At 45.5% G+C, this 7796-nt stretch overlaps 1 long non-coding RNA gene across 1 annotated transcript in view; it reads right to left on the reverse strand.

Moving 5' to 3' along the window:
• Positions 1-6950, reverse strand: part of LOC123741697 (uncharacterized) — a 183887-nt gene extending 176937 nt beyond the window's left edge. Inside the window, exon 1 of the long non-coding RNA XR_006769219.1 lies at positions 6523-6950. This is a non-coding gene — a long non-coding RNA (uncharacterized lncRNA). The remainder of the gene's footprint in view (positions 1-6522) is intronic.
• Positions 6951-7796: the final 846 nt, after the last annotated feature.

Here is a 7796-nt window from a genome sequence, read left to right on the forward strand (position 1 = left end):
GTGGTATCTCCCTCTGTTGTGGTGTCTCCCTCTGTTGTGGTGTCTCCCTCTGTTGTGGTATCTCCCTCTGTTGTGGTGTCTCCCTCTGTTGTGGTATCTCCCTCTGTTGTTTCTGTTGTGGTATCTCCCTCTGTTGTGGTGTCTCCCTCTGTTGTGGTGTCTCCCTCTGTTGTTTCTGTTGTGGTATCCCCCTCTGTTGTTTCTGTTGTGGTGTCCCCCTCTGTTGTTTCTGTTGTGGTATCTCCCTCTGTTGTTACTGTTGTGGTATCCCCCTCTGTTGTTTCTGTTGTGGTATCTCCCTCTGTTGTTTCTGTTGTGGTATCCCCCTCTGTTGTTACTGTTGTGGTATCTCCCTCTGTTGTTTCTGTTGTGGTATCTCCCTCTGTTGTTTCTGTTGTGGTGTCTCCCTCTGTTGTTTCTGTTGTGGTATCTCCCTCTGTTGTTTCTGTTGTGGTATCTCCCTCTGTTGTTTCTGTTGTGGTATCTCCCTCTGTTGTTTCTGTTGTGGTATCTCCCTCTGTTGTTACTGTTGTGGTATCCCCCTCTGTTGTTTCTGTTGTGGTGTCTCCCTCTGTTGTTTCTGTTGTGGTATCCCCCTCTGTTGTTTCTGTTGTGGTATCTCCCTCTGTTGTTTCTGTTGTGGTATCCCCCTCTGTTGTTTCTGTTGTGGTATCTCCCTCTGTTGTTTCTGTTGTGGTATCTCCCTCTGTTGTGGTGTCTCCCTCTGTTGTGGTATCTCCCTCTGTTGTGGTATCTCCCTCTGTTGTGGTATCTCCCTCTGTTGTGGTATCTCCCTCTGTTGTGGTATCTCCCTCTGTTGTGGTGTCTCCCTCTGTTGTGGTATCTCCCTCTGTTGTGGTATCTCCCTCTGTTGTGGTATCTCCCTCTGTTGTGGTATCTCCCTCTGTTGTGGTATCTCCCTCTGTTGTGGTATCTCCCTCTGTTGTGGTATCTCCCTCTGTTGTGGTGTCTCCCTCTGTTGTGGTGTCTCCCTCTGTTGTGGTGTCTCCCTCTGTTGTGGTGTCTCCCTCTGTTGTGGTGTCTCCCTCTGTTGTGGTATCTCCCTCTGTTGTGGTGTCTCCCTCTGTTGTGGTGTCTCCCTCTGTTGTGGTGTCTCCCTCTGTTGTGGTGTCTCCCTCTGTTGTGGTGTCTCCCTCTGTTGTGGTGTCTCCCTCTGTTGTGGTATCTCCCTCTGTTGTGGTGTCTCCCTCTGTTGTGGTATCTCCCTCTGTTGTGGTATCTCCCTCTGTTGTGGTATCTCCCTCTGTTGTGGTATCTCCCTCTGTTGTTTCTGTTGTGGTATCTCCCTCTGTTGTTTCTGTTGTGGTGTCTCCCTCTGTTGTGGTATCTCCCTCTGTTGTGGTATCTCCCTCTGTTGTGGTGTCTCCCTCTGTTGTGGTGTCTCCCTCTGTTGTGGTATCTCCCTCTGTTGTGGTGTCTCCCTCTGTTGTGGTATCTCCCTCTGTTGTTTCTGTTGTGGTATCTCCCTCTGTTGTGGTGTCTCCCTCTGTTGTGGTGTCTCCCTCTGTTGTTTCTGTTGTGATATCCCCCTCTGTTGTTTCTGTTGTGGTGTCTCCCTCTGTTGTTTCTGTTGTGGTATCTCCCTCTGTTGTTACTGTTGTGGTATCCCCCTCTGTTGTTTCTGTTGTGGTGTCTCCCTCTGTTGTTTCTGTTGTGGTATCTCCCTCTGTTGTTACTGTTGTGGTATCTCCCTCTGTTGTTTCTGTTGTGGTATCCCCCTCTGTTGTTTCTGTTGTGGTGTCTCCCTCTGTTGTTTCTGTTGTGGTATCTCCCTCTGTTGTTTCTGTTGTGGTATCTCCCTCTGTTGTTTCTGTTGTGGTATCTCCCTCTGTTGTTTCTGTTGTGGTATCTCCCTCTGTTGTTACTGTTGTGGTATCCCCCTCTGTTGTTTCTGTTGTGGTGTCTCCCTCTGTTGTTTCTGTTGTGGTATCCCCCTCTGTTGTTTCTGTTGTGGTATCCCCCTCTGTTGTTTCTGTTGTGGTATCTCCCTCTGTTGTTTCTGTTGTGGTATCTCCCTCTGTTGTTTCTGTTGTGGTATCTCCCTCTGTTGTTTCTGTTGTGGTATCTCCCTCTGTTGTTACTGTTGTGGTATCTCCCTCTGTTGTTTCTGTTGTGGTATCCCCCTCTGTTGTTTCTGTTGTGGTATCTCCCTCTGTTGTTACTGTTGTGGTATCCCCCTCTGTTGTTTCTGTTGTGGTGTCTCCCTCTGTTGTGGTATCTCCCTCTGTTGTTAGTGTTGTGGTATCCCCCTCTGTTGTTTCTGTTGTGGTGTCTCCCTCTGTTGTGGTATCTCCCTCTGTTGTTTCTGTTGTGGTATCTCCCTCTGTTGTTACTGTTGTGGTATCTCCCTCTGTTGTTACTGTTGTGGTATCTCCCTCTGTTGTTTCTGTTGTGGTGTCTCCCTCTGTTGTTACTGTTGTGGTATCTCCCTCTGTTGTTACTGTTGTGGTATCTCCCTCTGTTGTTACTGTTGTGGTATCTCCCTCTGTTGTTTCTGTTGTGATATCCCCCTCTGTTGTTTCTGTTGTGATATCTCCCTCTGTTGTTACTGTTGTGGTATCTCCCTCTGTTGTTACTGTTGTGGTATCTCCCTCTGTTGTTGGGTCTGTTTTGTGGCGATGAGTGTCTGCCCGCTCTCACCTGAGGATCACCCTATTATTTCTCCTTCCCCACTTTATTAACTGGAATGGACTGCTCTATCGCAGAGAAGATTTATTTAGGTTTTTTTCCTAAAGGCAGTTATTAATATCATAAATATTTGATGCTACTTTGTGTGACCCTGGAGAGACTGACAATGAAAGGGGAAGGCGAGGTATGAAGGTTAACGCTGGGGGACAGGCTGATTAAATGTATACCGGGTGGCTGGGCCCACAAAACCCCACGCAGGGCCCGTTAAACTTTCTAATGAAATGGACTAAATAAACAATGTAGTCATAGAGCATGTTTACGACAGAGCCCGGGAAGACTTTGGGGCATGTTCCTGCCTACATTGAAGTTGTTCTGTGAGATAGAACTAATTCTGTTCCCTCCTGATAAGCGACCTCCAAAATGTTGCAAATGAAGTTGTATGGTAATGCTTTTCATTTCCTCAGTGGCTCCCTGCCCTATAATTAGCATATTATTCACAGAGGTCTGCAGAGAAACTACCTTTCAAAGCTCTGTTAAGGAAACAACTCAATTCTGTTTTTGTTGTCTTATGGCAGTGGAAAATAACAATTTCCTTCGGTTTCTGTTTACCATATTGCTTTGTTGCAGAAAGTGTGTAAACCATACATCTTGTCTGGGCGAGACTAATATACCATCTTAACCAAAATGTCAAACATAACATTCAAATATTTATTATGGAACCTAAAAGTAACACTAGTGAACCAACCTTACTATACAATGATTCTCAGAGAGAGAAAACCGAGTGGTAAATTAACTAAATCAAGCTAGCACATATTTGCAAAACATGTAGGCCTAACAGCAATCCCCAGCAGCTTATACTTATACCGTAAGAAGTTGGCATATGTGGAGATACCGTTGCCCGCTTATTAAAAGTTTTGTAATTGCTGATACCCAATACCCAAAGGTCTGCTTGAGAATTCTGAAAATAAATGGAAAGCTCAAGGAGCAGAGCAGAACCCTTCTGAGTGAGTAATAATTCAATCAGCACATCTGAATGTTTAAACGAGTCAAGAATGCAACATTTATGTACCCCGTGAATATACTTTCCCTTACATCCAGCCATGGTTGAATACTTCTAGCCAATGATTTGAGGCCGACATATCTAGTTTGACTGTGCCGTGGTCTAAAACGCTCCCTCAACCAACGCTCCTCATGCATGAAGTGTAATTAAGCCTAGAGAGAGTGAAAAGACTACCACAGCCATACCCAATATGATTGGTACCGGTTACCAGTGATCTAATCACTACTATAAACTGGGTGGTTCGAGCCCTGAATGCTGATTGGCTGACAGCCGTGGTATATCAGTCCGTATACCACGGGTATGGCAAAACTGCTCTAATTACGTTGGTAACGAGTTAATAATAGCAATAAGACACCTCTGGGGTTTGTGGTATATGCCAATATATCACGGCTAAGGGCTGTGTCCAGGCGATGCGTCGTGCCTAAGAACAGCCCTTAGCCGTGGTATATTGGCCATATACCACACCCCCTCGTGCCTTATTGCTTAAATGGAAGATGCTGCTAGAACACATAAATAATACACAGAGAATGGCATTCACTTAAAAATTGGCTTTTTCCTTTAACCGGCCTTTCAAAGAGCTTTAATAACAGCTCAAGTTATGAAAATGATGTCCCAAGGCTGAAGAAGGAATACATAATAGCTTTCTTTTTGATAGTCTGTCTGCTTATAAGAATGTTGATGTATGCAACTAAATGTTTTCCAGCACATAGAGCAATTTGCTTTCTATAAACATCTTCCTCTAAGAAAATAATGAGGGAGAAAAGAAATGGGAAAAATGCCTTAGTGTTACCAGGAACATTACCAACTTCTCAGTAATATAACTTATGAATTGTGCATGAAAGCTGCAGGCAAATTCCAAAATGAAAGTTATATTAATTGAGAAAGCTTAAATGACTCTCTTGTCGGGAGGTATTTTTGGGCAGTCTCTTGGTGTTCTGAATATCATACTGTACCTCTGAGGATGTCTCAGGTAACTTTCTTTGGGTTTTCAGAGGCAGAGCTCTGGTGGCTGTGTTATGTAGGCCACTCAGACGTTAGGGCCTTTGATAGGTATTGATCCTACGCCCTCCTTGTCACATAAGTGGGAGGTAAAGTGGGGCCTTGCAAGAACAAAGCACACACTGAGGAAGAGATGTTGTTGTTGTTTTTTCTAAAAGAGGATGCTTCTGTGAAGTTTACCAAAAACACTGGGTTCAGGCCTTTTTTCAGGACATGCTGAAAAGGGAAGTGAGTCTCTCTCTCTCTCTCTCTCTCTCTCTCTCTCTCTCTCTCGCTCTGTCCTTGGAGTCATCGATCTCTGATCTCTCAGTTCTTTCCCTGTATGCATTCTTTCTGGGAGAGTTCATTACATGCCAAACATGTGCATGACATCTAAGTGCTCTCTCACAGTCAAATGATTCTGGGATTAGTTGACACTTCTAGGATTAGTTGACACTTTCTATGCCATGTGAAATGTAAACCGTTTTGAGTCTATGGTTAAATGTAGATTTCCTCAACAACATGTAAAGACCTAACCTGGTCATGTGTGTCAATACAACACACCTATTCTACATCAGTTAGTTTACATTCTCAAGATCTTAGAAGAGGACCATTAAATATAGATTCATTATAATCCTGTAACAGGATACTGTAGTCCAACCTAAACACATTTTGGACAGAGAATACATGCATGGGCCCATGGTACACACAAACTTTAAACTGTCAATGGGAATTCCAGTTCTTGTCCCTTTTGTTAAAGCTGGAGTAGAAAAGCCCGGGCATAACACCTTAACACATGTGATGTAAACTGTAAGCTGTTCCCCATCCCAAGCATGCTCCTGTGAGTCAGACTGTGGCATTAGGGCCAATTGGATGTGTTTAAAGGAGAGTAGGGCTGTAGACACCACGCCTGTCTCTCCCCTGCCTGCATTACCACTGGAGCTGATGACAAGTGCAGAGCAGCCTTGTTGTGTCTTTAATACAGCAGGAGTATTCTCCAGGGGAAATGCAATCTGTGTCCTCCGAACGGCATTACCCCGCGTGTCAGCCGCTATCACATTATACTCACCCTGCTCCAAATGGGAGAAGGAAATAGGAAATCGCCTCAGCCAGAAATGAACCAGAAGCATAATCAAAAAACCGTGTGTCACATCAGTACAGATCTGCACCCAGCCCAGACATCCCCTAGCTGAGCACTAAACAATAAGCAGTGGAATTGCTTGGGATTCTTCAGCGGTTGAAAGAATGTACGCCCATTTTTTCACCCCTAGGCATCTATTGGCTTATACCAGCTTAGACGTTTAAGATATGAGATAAAAGGGGTCTGCTACCCTGATGTGTTTTTCACCATGCCATTATTGCCAATAGAAGGAGACAGCAAGAGCAGAGAAATCCCCAAAGCATTAGAGAGACATTGAACACAGTGTCTGACCTCAGTTTCTAACATTATTAAAGATCTGTCAAAATACTCTCACCACTATTGCTGGAATCATCCAAGCTAAAAGAATCCTGTTCCATATGTATCATCACATGTATGACAGTGAGTCAGAGAATAGTGTAGATAGTATAAAGAGTGCAAGTATCAATATTGTATACAGTGATACAGTAAAAGTATGCTATACAAATACATCTAAGGCACATACTAACACTCAATTCCACATACACACACTCCTACACTTCCCTTACTAAAATAGTCTGCCTGAGACAAAGGCACAGCACATAAGAGGATCATGTTAGGTAGCTATGTATGTGTTTGTGTGTGTGTGTGTGTGTGTGTGTGTGTGTGTCAGCGTTAAGTCCCTGTGACTGAGAGGTGAAAGGACTGTTGTACTCACAGTTGTGCTCGTTTCCCTGCGGTCTGTCGGCTTGTCAGAGTTTCATCCTCTCAGCGGTCTGGCTATCCCTGGGCTGGGCAGGGGGCTTTCTGTTCCTCTGCTCTGGACGAGGTGTGGTAGAGAGACTTAGCTACAGACAGAGAGAGAGATAGAGAGCAAAGGAATGAATGCGAGAGAGAGAATCAGAGGGAGAGAGAGAGAGAGAGACAGAGAGTGAGGGGTGTCCTGCGATTGGCCCGTCAGTCCGGGAGAGGGAGCGTTGGTCTCAGTGGTGTCAGAGTCACGAGCGATGAGTCTGTTTGCTCCTATTTAAGAGGCAGTACAGTCAGCCGCTGCATGGATTCCAACAGCACACACTGCTAACGTAGGCACGCTCACTGGCTGCTGCTCACACGCTGCATCCACATCACAGTCAGGGACAGAGAGAGGGAGGGAGGGAGATAAATAAGAAGAGGTGGAGAAATGAGGGGGGAAGTGATAAAGGGAGGCAGACAGATACAGAGGGCCGATGACAGCTTCAAGCTGAAGCTTCTCCTTGGCTTCTCATCAATGACAGGTACTGAACAACAACAGAGAGAAAGAGAGAGAGAGAGAGAGAGAGAGAGAGAGAGAGAGAGAGGTAGGTATCCCCCATCCCTCCACACCACCCTCAGCTCCAAAACACACACACATACATAAACACACACAAAAATGATTGTGCACACGCAGACCCAGACACACACACACACACACACACACACACACACACACACACACACACACACACACACACAGAGAGAGAGAATATTCACACAAGCACACAAATCACTCCTCCCCCAACCCCATCTCAATTACCATAGCCCTGGCTGGCAGATGTATGGGAGTTGTCAGCTCTCAAGCTCGGCTCGGGGAGAGATGTGGTTCTAACTTATCTCATCTTATTTAACTGGGCAGTAATCAGAAAACGGTGGCAAGCTCATTTAGAGTCGGGTTGGCTGTGCAGCGCTGGGGGTGGCGGGGCCACGGACACAGACAGAGGCAAATGGCAATTATCACATCCCAAGTCACAGAACAGCGCCCCACAGGTTCCATTAAGGCCATTAGCACTGGGGGCCAACACTGAAACTGATCCCAGGCCTGTAGGATAGATAGGGCAGCAGCGTCTGTGAGAGGAGGCAGTGTGCACTGTAGCACTGACCTGGCCAAGGGGTACTCCGTTAAGATTGATCATCAACATTTTAAATGGAGAATTGAGGGCAGTCATGTGAGTGGAAGGATTCAGGGTTTGTGTTTGG

Source organism: Salmo salar, chromosome ssa03, assembly GCF_905237065.1.
Source record: "Salmo salar chromosome ssa03, Ssal_v3.1, whole genome shotgun sequence".
Taxonomy (NCBI): domain Eukaryota; kingdom Metazoa; phylum Chordata; class Actinopteri; order Salmoniformes; family Salmonidae; genus Salmo; species Salmo salar.